This window comes from Nymphalis io, chromosome 4 (genome assembly GCF_905147045.1).
Source record: "Nymphalis io chromosome 4, ilAglIoxx1.1, whole genome shotgun sequence".
In the NCBI taxonomy this organism is placed as follows: domain Eukaryota; kingdom Metazoa; phylum Arthropoda; class Insecta; order Lepidoptera; family Nymphalidae; genus Nymphalis; species Nymphalis io.
In genome coordinates this window covers 12729373-12746145 of record NC_065891.1, presented here as the reverse complement: position 1 = coordinate 12746145, position 16773 = coordinate 12729373, and positions in this window count along the sequence as shown.

Here is a 16773-nt window from a genome sequence, read left to right as displayed (position 1 = left end):
ACCTTGATGGTTCGTAATATTAGAAAAAACATTAATTCATAAGGCCCTAAAACGCTACCTCGAGGGACCCGAGAATTGCTGTGTAAATTTGGTAATTTTTAAGTTTTATGTGCGTTTCGTGTGCAATTATTTTAATATCTACATTTCTAACTGAGAGCCGATATATTTCACGATTATTTCATCAACAATATATGCGATTTACAAAGTCGAATGCTTTGACATATTATCTATAAAAATACTCACTATCGGCATATTTATTTTAATGTATTCTGTTATATATAGTTTTTATGAGGGAGAATACCGCTAAAGTAGACTTATTATTTTGAAAACAATTTAGTTCTTCTTTTATTAAATATATTATTTCTATATATATAACATACATACATAAATTTACATTTTACACATATTTTTACGAAGATATTCCTATCTCAATGCACTACATAAAATAAATTATTAGTTCACTGTTTCATCAATCATAGCAGCTCACATATTTTAAGATTTTCTATTTTTAAAAATTAAAATGGGATAGTTCATTTTATTAACGGTAACACTATTATGCAAATCAATAAGTATTATATTTGTTTCATTTTTATTTTAATATTGTACCCACTGTTTTCAATATGTATGTTACTTAACATTGGCATAGGACACATCTTTTCTAGTCACGGTCTGTTAAGCGTACGAAAATCACAGCAAGGAGCATGCAATAACGCGGAGCACGCGCCATCTGGATTCAAAATCCTAGATTAGCACTTCAGTACCGTCGCTCGTGTTAGCGCATATAATTTTTCTACTCCATTTTGATTCTCCTATATTGTTCGCTATTCCCAATTCCAAATGTTATATGTTTCGTCATTCTTCTCCATCGTCCGTTTGTAAGTAGCTGTGATGTCACTTCCGGATAACTCCGCTGGACCAATTGTGATATTGTCTGAATATATACAAGTTTGTTGTGTCGAAATCGCAGTTTTACTTCTACATCCAAATTCAAGCAGTTATCATCAAGATAAATCAAGCCACCATAGTCCTCATATAATAAGTAAATAAATTGCAGTTTAAAATAAAATTATTACTTTAAGATACGTCAACTGATTCAAAATAAACGCTCTTTTATAAGATTAGTCACGACTATTAAGTGATAGTATTAAATGTAAATAATGAGATTGTACTTCAAAATATTTAAATATGTGAATGAGAAAAAAATATGATGATGTTCTCCTAACCGATATATAAATATATATATCCATATATACATACACACACACACATATATATATATATATATAAGTCAATTTGAGTCGTAAAATATTGCTAGTCGTATAATAATTTCTGATGCTACTGAATTATAATGGTAATGAATACGTTCTTAATATTATTTTCTATCAAATAGAACCATTATATATTGTTTATATTGATTCGGCATCGAAACTTTTTAAGCCTATTTGACGATTTGTGCGCAATATATTCTGCCTCACTGCTTAAAGCGTAAGTATTGTGCTAGTGTTAAGAATGTTAGTCTATTAAGTACGAAAATGACAACTACAAAGGAGGATTTAATGTCACGGAGCTCACGCCATTAAAATTAAGAAAGAACTTAAATTGACACTTCTGCATCGCTGTCAACGCATACAATTTTCCACAATTTCTATTACTCCATATTATTTTCTATATTCACGATTCAAATGTAATATTATTTAAATACACATAAGTTTGTTACGTCAAGAGAGTTTTACTTCTACGTACAAATTCACGCAATCATCATCAAGATACATCAAGCCACATGTGTAGAACATTAACGCCATAGTCTACAGCTAGTCTAAAGGTATCTATAATAATGTTATAAATGCGATACTAACTGTCTGTATATTACGTTTTCACGGCTAGAACACAAACTTGAACCCCGAGAAAGGACATAGGAATCATTTTTATAACAACCTTTCCCCCCAACACCAACATCTCCTTACCTAACATGCGAGCTAAGCCGCGGGCAAACACTAGTATATATTGTATGGTATATAAAAATATAAATGACAAGTATAAATAATTAATACGTATTTTTTATTTGTAACATGGTAAATAGACATTGGTGCTGTAAGAAATATCAACTATTCCTAACATCGCCTATGTGCCTCCAATATATAAAACTAGGAAGTTATACTTAAGTTACGTTAAGTCAGTAAAGACCTACTCTTGTATTTAAATTTTCTCATTCACCATTTAAACTGGAGCTCATCATAAGTAGAAAAAAGAAGAGAGAAAAAATACAAAAAAGACGAACAAATATTAGCTAGGAATTTATTAATGCTACAACTAGATGGCGTTAGTTGTACTTTAAATCGCGCTATCGTTTACTTCCAACGTATTCGTATATTGCTCCAATTTCTAGTTAAATTATACGTGCAGGATTACCCTCATTTACCAAAATCCATAATTAAGCATTTAAATTTTTGAGAGTCTATTACGCTCTGTACAAAGACTTCTGTATATTGTTTAAAATCGGGTAGATGTATTAATTTACATTACTTGAAAATATTGATTATTAAAATATTTTTTTAATATATACAAAGTTGGTTTTGGTGAAATGTTTGTAATGGGACTTAACTAGTATGTAAGGTACCCGACTCAGCTTAGTTTAGATGCTAGCTTATATTTTTAAGTTTATTTTTTATTATGTTATCGTGTAGTCTTCACAGACGTGTTGTCCGTGCCTTTGTTGAAAATTCCTATCGTTTCAAAATTCATTAGTTTTATATGTCTGTGTGCTTTCATTTCTATTTAGTATCACAATTAAAATTCTTAAATTGAATTTTTGTTTAATTTATTTTTTGTCTACGTCTTGTTTTGGGTCAGTTGTTTTCTTAATTGTTGTCAATTTATCGTAGTGGGATCTGAATTCTTCCGCTAGTCTGGATGGTGTTCAGTAAGCATGTCCATGATGAGGTGGTCTTTATTATGGATCGCCAATCTAAGGTTATAAGTCCAGAATATCCTTGGTAATCGCCATTTATAGCTAGTTTTTGTGGCAATTTACTATAATGTAGTTAGTATACGAAGTTTTTTTGTTTTACGCTTTATTGCAACCACTGCATGGGACACAGTAACAGCTTGTGAATGTCCCACTGCTGGGCTAAGGCCTCCTCTCTCTTTTTGAGGAGAATAAGTATGGAGCTTATTCCACCACTGGTGGAATAAGCTTGTTCCATTACTGGTGGTAGGGCTTTGTGCAAGCTCGTCTAGGTAGGTACCACCCACTCATCAGATATTCTACCGCAAAACAGCAATACTTGATATTGTTGTGTTCCGGTTTGAAGGGTGAGTGAGCCAGTGTAATTACAGGCACAAGGGACATAAAATCTTAGTTCCCAAGGTTGGTGACGCATTGGCTGTAAGCGATGGTTGACATTTCTTACAATGCCAATGTCTAAGGGCGTTTGGTGACAACTTACCATCAGGTGGCCCATATGCTTGTCCACCTTCCTATTCTATATAAAAAAAACCACGCTGCTCCACCACGTTATCGTTATAAAATACGTTCGGCGGTTATCTAGTTTACGTTCAGACAGACAGACGCGGCGGGGCGACTTTGTTTTTAATATATGGTTATATTTTTGTGAACTAGTCATGTAGATTATAGAATGCTCAATATTACTAAGCATAAACTGTCATTGTTATTTTCAGAAAACCCAAATATTAATTCCTTATAAGTTATGTTTATCATATTTTTTTTTTGTTTCTTGTACAATTTATTTCGACATTAATTAGTTAAAACACTTATCACAACATGAATTTCATCTAAGAAGTTTCTCTTGATTGAAAAGAAAAACATTAATTTCAACTGGTTTATAGTTGATGTAGAAAAATGTTTTTCTCAAAATCCGTTTTTAATGAAGGTATTCTGTAGGACGAGAAAAATACTATATTTCAAATCTTACGGTTTCTTCGAAGTAGTGAACGAATGCTGGATATTTTTTGTAACTATTTATTTATATTTGTTTTCCAAGTTAAAAAGTTTAAGCAGTAAATTGTTGCAGCAAGTAGTATATATATATATATATATATATATATATATACTACTTATATATATAAAGTAAAAAAGTAACAGCCAGTAAATGTCCCACTGCTGGGCTAAGGCCTCCTCTCCCTATTTGAGGAGAAGGTTTGGAGCTTATTCCAACACGCTGCTCCAATGCGGGTTGGTGGAATACACATGTGGCAGAGTTTCGATGAAATTAGACACATGCAGGTTTCCTCACGATGTTTTCCTTCACCGAAAAGCACGAGATGAATTATAAACAGAAATTAAGCACATGAAAATTCAGAGGTGCTTGCCCGGGTTTGAACCCACGTTCATCGGTTAAGATTCACGCGTTCTTACCACTGGGCCATCTCGACTTCGAAACTTTTAAATAAACATATTATATTATACGTTTGCGTAAGCACAGGCATACTTTCTATTTCTTAAATTTTATAATGCAATAGGAATATATTACGATACGACCGAAGAAAGACCAGGCGCAAGGCCAACAGCTAATTTATCAGGGTTTTCCTTATAATATAAGCTTATGCGGGCAAACATACAGAATTATCGGCAAAACGAAAATATTATATTTATTCAAGTAGTCACATAGTAAAATTGCAGTACAAACATTTAAGAGGATTCAATTAAATATAAAACTACAACCGATATAGAATATACATTCCAAAGAGAAGAACCGGCAGGAAATCATTAGTAATTAAATTATTATACCAATTAATTAAAAAGTTTTGTTAATTAATTCCGAATGAAAATTTGCCACTTCACGTTTCAGTTTTATAAACCATACAGATTTTTCTCTATAATTATTATAGATATAAAATTATTGTCACATTTTCATAAAACATAATCGCCTTTTCACACAAATTCTTCCACAAAAACAAAGCCGGTGTACGCTATTGTGAATTAAGCCACGCCGTTAACACGTGTTCGAAGTAGACGATGTCTCTTAGTGATTTAACATAGGCATTGTCTTTAGATAACAGAACGTCTGTTTTGATACAAAAACAATGTTTTGCATTGTTTTCAACTAAGGAAATCGTGTCAGTTATTCGAATCACAAATGTGTTGTTATACCAATATTGTAAAGATCGATCGATAGTTGGTTGATTTGCTTGTTTGTTCAACGTGTTCAAGCTAATTAATATTGTCACTTAATGATCAAGTCACCTATATAATACGACAAAGGTGTAATATTTAATTTAAATTATCTATAAATACATTAATTGTATATTGATTTTATAAACCATGAATAAACTTCTAACACATTTTCTCAATTAAAACTATCAAAATTAAAACAAACAACACTTAACCGATAAATAATTGTATTTATTAATTACCAATCAGTTAGTAGTCTCGTTACGTGTATTACTTGAGAATATTGTCACATTACCAAATGAGGCATTTAGCTTTACGACTCAATGCTACAAACGCTTAAAAACATTGTTTTCGAAAGTGACTTACGCCTTTTTTTCTCAATAAAATATTTATTTAAAATATCAATATCATCTACGATCTAGATCATTCACTTGGTAGTAGTACTTTTCATCATCAGATGAACCTCATGCAATCTTAAGTAAGCCGTACAGAAATCAGATTCCACTTAGGTATTTCATCGAAAAATTCATGGTGCTATCCGCTGTAGTTTCGACGGTTGATATGCCAGTCAGTTAGTTAATTATTCTTTTATATACATATATACTGACATATAACAATAAATGACAATAAATGACACTATAAGTTACCAAATAGCAAATGACTATCGAGAATTACGCACTGAAAAGTCACGTTTATCCTTCTTGTACATAAATGCCCGCAGTATTAAAAAAAAAGGAAAACTAGACGAATTAAAATGCATTTTAAAATCCATACCATCGACCATTCATATCATCCTTCTCTCTGAAACTTGGATAGCATCCGAAGATCAAGCGAAACAAATACAGATAGAAAACTATACACATTACTATAATTTCAGAACAGACGTTAGGGGAGGTGGAGTGTCGGCTTACGTACATAATTATCTACAGCATAGATTAATAGATTCAATTTACCAGGGTGGAAACAACTACCTATGGGTACACATTGAACAATGCGCGGTAGATATTGGGTTAGTTTACAAGCCTGGTGATACAAATTTTGAACAATTTCTTAAAGACTATGATAGCCAATTACAACTATGTAGAAGATCGATAGTATTTGGTGATTTTAATATCAATTTATTGGAAAAAGACAAACGAATAACCAAATATAAACAAATAATACAAGAATCGGGGCATAGGCTGCTGAACAAAATTAATGAATTACACTGCACAAGAGACTCAACTACAAAAAAATCAATTATAGACCACGTAAGTACAAATTTAAGCACGAATAATTTCACTGTTGCTATTATTAACTCATCATTATCAGATCACAAAAACATATATGTTCAATTGAATAAATTCAAAGCTCCAAAAAGAATACGAACCACTTATGAAGCTATAGATTACACAAAGTTGTACAGTTCCCTAGAGTCCTCGCAATTGATTAACTCAATTGAGAACTATACAGAGCTTGAAAATATAATAAAACAATATGTTATGGACTGTAAAGAAAGAAAAACCAAAATTTTAAACCACATAAGAGATGATTGGATAAGCAAAGATATCGTCGATGGAATAAGTCAGAGGAACTTTTTATGGATGCAATATAAAAACAATCCCGACAATGAGTATGTAAAAAATTAATTTTATTCAAAGAGAAATGAAATAGGTACGTTGATACAAAATACAAAATATACATACTATTACAAACTATTTACAAACAACGCAAAGAATCCTAATAAAATTTGGACCTTAGTTAATAAATTATGTAGTAATAAAATAAGTCAAAGTTGTGCTCCCTCTAAAATAATAGTAGAATCAAAAGTAATTTCTGATATAAACGATATTTGTAACGTATTTAACAAATATTTCGCAACAATAGGTTTCCTCTTAGCAAAAAGAATACCAACACGACACCACAGCATCCTACACACAATTAATACAATCAATGAACATGAACTTGTAACATTCAAACCGTGTAGCTTTTGTGAGATTGAAAGACTGATAGGGGATCTTGATTCGAATGCAAGTAGTGGTATAGATAAGATTAGCACAAAAGTATTGAAATGTTTATGTAATTTAATATCAAAATGTCTAGCACGCTGTTTTAACAAGCTTATGTCCGAGGGACTATTCCCAGACTCATTAAAGGTCGCAAAAATAACACCTATACACAAATCTGGATCTTTAACAAACCCAGAAAATTATCGTCCAATATCTGTGCTACCTGTTCTCTCAAAAATCTTAGAAAAATTAATTCACAACCGCTTAATAACGTATTTGGACTCTTTTGATTTCATTACTGAACGACAATACGGCTTTAGAGCTGGAAGTAACACCACTGCTGCAACTGTAGATCTAGTAACAAAAATAAGACAGAACCTAGATAGAAAGAACATAGCTCTGGGCGTATTTATCGACTTAAAAAAAAGCCTTTGATACCGTAAGTCATAAAATCTTATTACATAAACTTCAAAACATAGGTATCAAAGGTACTGTACTAGAAATGTTAAAATCGTACCTAACAAACAGATTGCAAATCGTCAAAATTGGTGATATACAAAGTAGTGCTTTGCCTGTCACCTGTGGTGTTCCACAGGGCTCAATTTTGGGACCACTTCTCTTTTTAATTTATGTAAACGATATTGCAACTTTGAAACTAAATGGTCACCTGACTTTGTATGCAGATGACACCTGTTTATTCTATTTCGGTAATAACATAAATGATATAATTTCTCAAGCTCAACATGATTTAGATGTTTTGCATAAATGGTTCAATCAAAATCTTTTAACTATTAACGTTTCCAAAACTTGTTACATTGTATTCAAAACTAAAAATAAAAGGATTGCACCGCATGTTCCATTAACTATTGACAATTTTCCAATTGAGCAGAAAAACTGTGAAAAATATTTAGGGTTACGAATAGACAATCACTTAACTTTCAAATATCAAGTAGATTACATTAATAAAAAACTTTCCTCTTTAATTGGGTCATTAACAAATATTTCAAAATGCTTACCTAAAAAAATAAAGTATAACATCTACAATTCGCTAGTAAAATCGCTTTTATTGTATTTAATAGAAATATGGGGTAATACTGGAAAAACAAAACTGCAAGAACTACAAAGAAAACAAAATAAAATTATTAAAATACTTTTTAGATATCCACCTTTGACATCAACAACTAAACTTTACAAAGAAACAAATATTATGAACTTACGACAACTTTATGTATATAATTCTTGTATTCTCATTAGAAAAATTATTAATAAATCGATACATTCAGAATTGTCATTTATAAAACAAAGCAATAAACGTAGCACCCGTAGACCAAGCTTATTAGTACTCCCAAAAATTAGAACCAAATTTGCAAAAAAAAATATAACTTTCGATGGAGCACAACTATATAACAAATTACCATCTTATATAAAAAATGTAAGCTCAGTTAACGGGTTCAAGTCTCAACTCTCAAAATATATTTTAGAGAATACCCACTTTTGTATCGATTAAAATACACACATCTATTTTACTATATTACATTCCGTTAACTAAGTATCTATAAGGCGAATATATTTTTTGTCATCTTTACATTTATCATACTGTTCTCATGTAAGTGAATCGGTCTTTTTGAGAATAAATTCTTAAACCTCATATACTGGCAAATGTCACTGCTGTTAAGCATAGACGTAGAAGTGTGAAAAGAAGTGGAAGTGCTAAATTATTAAGATGTATTTATTTCATTTGCAGCGAAACTTACTATGATTTATTTATTTAATAGTATGTTATAACAACGCACAAAGTAAAAAAATAAGTTTCTTTCATGAAGACTCACATAAAAGAAGTTGTAAATAAGGATAAACTTGTTTGTAGTTTGACATTGTTAGTTACATAAATCGTGCTGTACAAAAAAGATTGCAATTTCTTTATTTTATTTCAATAAAAAAGGTATATATATGTTTGTCCTTGGGTAATAACTGCAAGTAAAAATTAATGTGTTTTTAAATATCAACACTTTTAAACATGGCTAAATCAAATGATTTATCGACAAAGTAACTTTACTTGCTCTAGTCACAGCTTGCGAATGTCCCACTCCTGGGCTTCTCTCCCTTTTTTGAGCAGAAGGTTTGGAGCTTATTCCACCACACTGCTCCAATGCGGTTTGGTGGAATACGGGTGTAGCAGAATTTCAGTGAAATTAGACATTAGATATGTTTTACTTCACCACCAAGCACGAGGTGAATTATAATTACAAATTAAGCACATGAAAATTCAGTGGTGTTTGCCCGGGTTTAAACCTTTAAATGTCTGTTGGATGTTCTGCACTTTAAAGGATTTAATACTACTTAATTACATCTCAATAGGACTAATTTAATGAACCTTCGCCTTTATTTATAATTAGGTCTTCGCTGGAGTTGAACAAATAATTTTATCTATCTTAAGTATATATTCAGGGTAGTTGACTATCCTGGGTCACGTGATGATTCCACGTGACCCAGGGTAGTCAATTTTCCTTGGCTGAGTCTCAACTCTGGGTAACATAACTGATTACGTTGGTGTTACTAGAGTGAAAAACATCAGTGAATTCTGAAATAAAAATGATTAACAGTATTAACTATTAGTCAGGCTGTTGAAATAATTAAATATAACTCATGTATTAATTTAATTATTATATACTTCTGTATTTATTTATTTATTTATTTATTGACACTTTATTGCACCCAAACTTAAAACTAAAAATTACAATTTTTAAACAAAAAAGTTACATGAGGTGCAACAGGCAGCCTTATCGCTAAGCAGCGATCGAAAAAATGGGAAATGAAAGAAAAGAAATGGGATATGTATTGTGCATTCTTGACAATTTTTACTGTTATATAATTAAATATATCGGCGGGCGATGAATGAATGAATGAATACGGGCGTAATTGCAAAACATTCCAGGAGATGCATTTTTGTTTCATTAATGGACTAGCGTTTTTGTACGAATTACGTATGGCAGAGGGTCACTTTACTCGGGAAAATCTGGACATCGCGTTTCAGAAATTGACGTATTTAGCACACCGCCATCTATGAGCTAATGGCCGCAATATATATTATAACAACAAAAACGTACGTAAACTTCATTTTATTTTAAGTATTAATAAAATTTTGTTGTTAAAAAGACTAAACATGAAATACTTCAGTTATTTCTATTGGTTATTTTAACCGTTTTAAAGGCAGTTATTTTGAAATCACAGACATGCAGTTTATATTTATAAGATTTATAGATAATCAACGAAATGGTAATAGCGGTTTCTATAAATGTGTATTATTTTTATGAAAGTAGAAGAAAGAATGAAAGAAATGATGTATTTAGGATAAATTTTGTCTCTTATATCCTTTTTCTATGTTAATATAAGACGATATACTTCGCCGTGAGAATGGAGTGTGAGATTGTGTGTATGTATGTCGTGTATGTGTAGAGCGCCAATTGCTCGTTATTCGTCCGACCACGTCCATCAACATTTGGACTCAAATCAAAATATTCATTACACTGTTCATTGTGGGATTTTAAGATTATAAATTTTTACCTGGTGCGTATCACCCACTCATTAGATATTCTGCCACTAAGCATGAATACTAAGTGTTGTTGTATTCTGGTTTGAAAGGTGAGTGAGCCAATGTACACAACAACTACAGGCACAATTGACATAACATCTCAGTTCCCAAGGTTGGTGGCACCTTGGTGAGGATTATTTCTTACCTCGCCAATGTCTATGGGTGGTGGTTTCCACTTACCACCAAGTGGCCCATTTGCTCATCCGCCTGCCCTTAATGTAAAAAAATGTATATATTAATATTATCACTGTAAATTATCTGCGGTCTCATTAGATCACCATCGGATTATGAGAGTGATGAAATAAAGAGTGTACCTGCGCCTTGGACACCGGCGAGCCTCACATACCCCCCACTGTTCCCGTGGGGGAAACGCGTATCGCGTTTTTCCAGCGTTAAAAAAAGTTGTTTGAAAATACTCACACATACAAACGTATTTATTTTTGGTTTGTAAATGACTTTGTAAGTTAAAGTTTATAGGTTAGGTAGATATTTCGTTTCGTTGCCGCATATATATTTTTTTTTATGGTTTTGTTAAATAAATCGTATTCGGTTAGTTTGACAAGTGAAGCCTTTGATAAATACAAATAAAAATTAAAAATTGTGTGTAAAGCGTGACCGCGTGGAGTAATGGCAAGATTGCTAGCAGCATTTCCCCTATGAATTTAAATTTCGATCCTTTTGGCGAAATACCACATAGTCGGTTAGTTGATAATAAGTACTTATTAAAAACAGATTTACGTTTTAGTTTTCAAAGGACTGAATTTTCTGTGAAGATATCGTTTGCAGTCAGAATAAATAAAGTTCAGGGAAAGACATTCAAGTATGTCGGAATTGATTTAAGGGTGAAACCGCGGGCACAGCTAGTAGTACAAATATATCCATAAAGCACTCGTCCTGCATATTTTTTCATTCGTTTAGTGTGAGTAGTACCTCACCGTACATTCGTCCTACATTACGTAGCGTGACCGAAATTGGTCCGGAGAAGATAATAATAATTATTATTACAACATTCTATTCATTCAATGCATCAAATCAACAACCTAACCCGTCGATACAAACTTATTGGGTGTATTTTGTTTCAAATTTATGTGACAATATACATTAATTTTAGTCCGCCTGTTTGGTTTTATCCCTATTCTGCATTCTTGAAAACGTATATGCAAAATTTAATTATTATCGGTTGAGTAGTTAACACTTATAAGCATAACATATAAACAAAAAACTAACTAGTATTCATAATATAAGTAAGGATTGACAATATTTTCTTAAATGCCATTGGATGACCGTTTAGTGCAAATAGTAGTTAACAAATGTTAAATGTTATTTGCTAAAAATAACCTTAATATATCCATTAATATATATATATATTCAAGTAACAAGACTCATTTACAAAATAACAAAAAAGATTTTTTTGTTATTTTGTAAACTACTTATATAATTTACCGGTACAGCTGAAATTTTACAACAGCGATTTATAAATATACAGTCTAGTCTGTTAGCCATTATGATTAGAATTTTGTTGGAGCTGGCCCGCACCCTGTGAACCAAAGATGTACTCCTTTTTCAAACTATATGATCGATATAGTTTGAAAAAGGAGTACATCTTTGGTTCGTTATTTATATCTTTGGTTAACTCGCCCGAGATCACTCAAATTGCGAACTGTGAGGTCGCCCAATCCTATATATATCTGGGAGCTTTAATATTGAATAATGGCCGATGCGTAGATGAGGTCAAGCGACGTATGGCAATTACGAGAACTGCAATGGAGAGGTTGAAGAAAATATGGAGGAACAGAAACATTACCAAAGCAACCAAGATCCGGCTCGTACAAACGCTTGTTTTCCCCATATTTCTATACGCTGCGGAGACGTGGACTTTGCGGCAGGTCGAAAAGAAGGAGATCGATGCTCTGGAAATGTGGTGCTGGAGACGAATGTTAAGAGTTTCGTGGACCGAATTTCGTACCAATATCTCCATTCTTCCAGAAGTCGGCATCAAACAGCGTCTTTCGGCGCTGGTTCGAAAGCGCATACTAACATTTTTTGGACACGTCTCCCGGCAAAGAAATGACTCCATTGAGCGCCTTGTTATTCAAGGCAAGGTGGATGGCATCATACCACGTGGAAGGACGCCCATGCGATGGTCGGACCAAATAAAAACAACTGTTGGCGGTCCTTTGCATGAATGCACGAGGCTTACCACTGACAGGGGCATATGGCGCAGGTTCGTGAGGCGAATAACATCTGTGCCGAATAATTTATAATACTTCATGGCGACCACGACGGCTCTGACAAGAGTGTCAAGACGAAGACGAAGAAGATGATGATGATGAGATATAACGGTCTATCCAATTTTACATTATTAATTTGACTGCTATACCTATGTTTTAAAATTCTAGTAACCTCTGATGATATTTGTATCTGATCCAGCTTTGTCTAAAGGATAACATAGGCAGCCTCAATATAAATCAAATGCCTCCGACAGATCGAGAAAACATGTATAAATAGGCGTTTTACGGTCTGTATAATATTTTACACTTTGCTTTAAACTTAAAATTGCAGTTTCAGTCGAAAGACCAGATCGAGAACCAAACTGATTGAGAAAATTATTAAAAAAATTATGTAAATACAATATTTCTTTATGTATAAATAAAAAATGTAAATATAGATTAATAGTTCATACCGTAGGGTAGATTTTGTTTAATATTCAAAAATTGCTTGTTGAAAAATAAGCACCTCTTACGTCCATCGCACGTATTAAAAACAAATGTTACGTATTCCAAAAATGGTAAAATATGAGGATCACGGAGGAATTCCGAGAATCGTCTATGATAAGAACGAAGGCAGTCAGGCAGTCTCGTTGGAATCGCCAACTAATTTAAACTATTTTTTATATAGCGTTGAATAATATATACATATAGAATAATAACTACTTAATCGTCCCGGCTTTGCATTGTTAGATAAAAGAAAAATGTATTTCAAACAGGATTTGCGTCAAAATCCGTTCTCAGCGTGAGGAGCTTACGTCGGGGAAGGAGTAACTGTGACAAATTTCAAGTCAATCGAGTGGGCAGCTTAGGAGATCTCGTGAAAAGTTGAATGTCGATTATATAAACATATATAGATAATTTAAAAGTAAGAATATGAGTATCCTATTCATGATTTAGGAGCTGTTAGGATGATTTGAAATATTCGAAGATATGATCGTATTTAAGTAAACCAAATATCAAACATAGGAACTAAAAAATGCATAGTAATTATTTTTTTCGTTTTAGAATTAAAAATAAATAATTTCGATATCCTACATATACAGAATAATATACTTTACTTTACTTTATACTTTATTGTACATCACAAAGAGAAAAATACAAAACATGGATACAGCCTAAATAAAAGTACAATTATTGCGACCTTACCGCTACAAAGCGATCTCTTCCAGGCAACTAACGATGTAAGTAATAACTGATAGGATATGAGGTAGGTGGTGCTGTAATAATAAATAAAATAATATTAATCTTTAATTAAATATGCCGAAATAGTTATGAATTAATAATAATTTGCCTTATAATATATATGATAGTGTCAAGGCACTAGTTTACATAATACACAATCAGAATAGCATATATATAATATTTAGCATATATATAATATATATATATAATATTCCATGGAATCCTAATTTTTTCTTAACTGAGATACTAGTTTGCAAGTCTGTTACTAAATAAATATTTAGAGCGACTTAGAAACACGAATTAAGCGATCAACCGTAGACCTTGTTTTTAATACATAAATAAATTTTATCTCTGTTATCACGAATAATACCTAAGAAATTGACTGTAACACTGATGATAAATAACTAGAAAGTGCTTGTATAATAATGTATTTGCACGCATGCGTCCGCTTCCTTCCAACAACGCCACAAAGCTCTACAAGGCAGTTGCTCTTAGGCTGTCGAGTCCCGCGTTCCCTCTAACGTACAACAGATTACAAAAGTTTGAAACTCCGGCAACGGAATGAAAGGTTTAAGAGTAACGTTTAAAATAAGTGCAGTGTATTAATAATTTTAAATAGGGCTTAATAATTTTGTGAATATATTTGTGTCAAAATGAAAGTATTGTGTTAAAATAGTTAGTGCGTTAGTGTTAAATATTAAAAACAATGAATAATATATATTATTAAATATTAAAAACATTATGTACTTAATTAACATAAATGTGCTTGAAAAATTAGTTTAAGTTGAGTGTAGAATTTGATGTGTAAGAATTAAGTGTTTATTTTTAAAGGTAAGGAAATATTTAATAAAACAAATCACTTTACAGTACTTTTTGCATAGTTCTATGTTTAACTTTCTTAACTAAAGTGTTTATTTTTTCAATAGTAATTATTAAATCATGCCTTGTGATTAATGGCGAAATAATTCAATAACTTTATTAACTTAATAAATTAAAAAAATGGTGCATGTTAAGTATTGCAACCTATATTTTTTGTAGATGATTGAATATTAAAAAAATCATATTATTTTTTCTATTAAAATAAGTAAATTTAGATGTATAATATATGACTTAGTTATATATATTTTAAGTATACTGCGCGATATTCTATTCGTGCTAGCTGTGAGAGTATCTTAAAGACAAGAATGTCACTTTTAGTTTAAAAGAATAATTATTTATGCTTAGCAAATCAGTCGCAAACATACAATTAACATCATACAAGCTACCTCAAGTTACAATGTTTCGCAGTCACAATAGTGCATTTTAAGCTTCTATTGTGACTGTAGTATTGTGTGTACTTACTTAGAGTTCGCCAACGTCACCGAGCCGTTATCATGATGGCTGATGAAATTCTGTTCAAACGACGGGTAGAATTAAAGAGTGTAATTGCCGTTAACATACAAATAGTCGCCACCGCTCTTACACGTTGTAAGAAATATAAACAATCACTAGTTCCCAGGCTATAATGATTTTTTTATCTCTCGTGTCTGTAAGTTATACTGGCTAACTCACTTTCCAAAACAGGACGTGGGACCAAATATAGCTGAGACAAATTATTATAACTTAAAACTATACATTAATAGTCAGAATTTTATATAACTCGAAATGATTAATTTATACACATTATATAAAAAAATATATATATAATAAATAATAGCTGTCCGCTATTATTTATTATATATATATTTATTTATTATATAATCGAGACCGCTAGCGGAAAGCTAGCGGTCCCGATGGAATACCAGCCATAGTGCTGAAGAAGTGCGCAGCGGAGCTGTCTCCTGTGTTAATGCGCCTGTTCCAACTTTCTCTCACTTCGGGATGTGTGCCGGAGGCTTGGAGAAGAGCTAATATGCAAGCGGTTCCCAAAAAAGGGGATCGGTCTGACCCGGCAAATTATCGGCCAATAGCTATCACCTCAGTACTTTGTAAGGTGATGGAACGGATTTTAAACAACCAACTGATCCATTACCTAGAAGATCACTGTCTAATTAATGATCGTCAGTACGGGTTTCGACCAAAACGGTCCACAGGTGATCTTCTAGCGTACGTTACACACCTCTGGGGTAAAGCTATCGACAAGCATGGAGAATCGTTGGCTGTCAGCCTCGATATCTCCAAGGCTTTCGACAGGGTCTGGCACAGAAGTCTTCTCTCCAAGCTGCCGGTATATGGTCTGCCTGCTCAGCTATGCACCTGGATTGCCAGCTTCCTACACAAGCGTAGCCTTCGTGTTTTAGTTGATGGTTGCGCTTCACAATTCTATGTAGTGAATGCTGGGGTCCCCCAGGGATCTGTGCTATCTCCCACACTCTTTCTTTTGCATATCAATGATGTGCTCTCTCTTGGGAACATACATTGCTATGCAGACGATAGTACAGTGCATGGTGGATACCACGGACGCGCAGTGGCTGGGCGAGCGGATATTGAGGAGAGGCGGAGGGATCTTGTCATTGAACTCGATAGGACGTTAGAGCTCATCGCCAAATGGGGCTCTGATAATCTTGTTGAGTTTAATGCCAAGAAAACACAGGTATGCGCTCTCACGGCGAAAAAGTCAACATTTTCCCC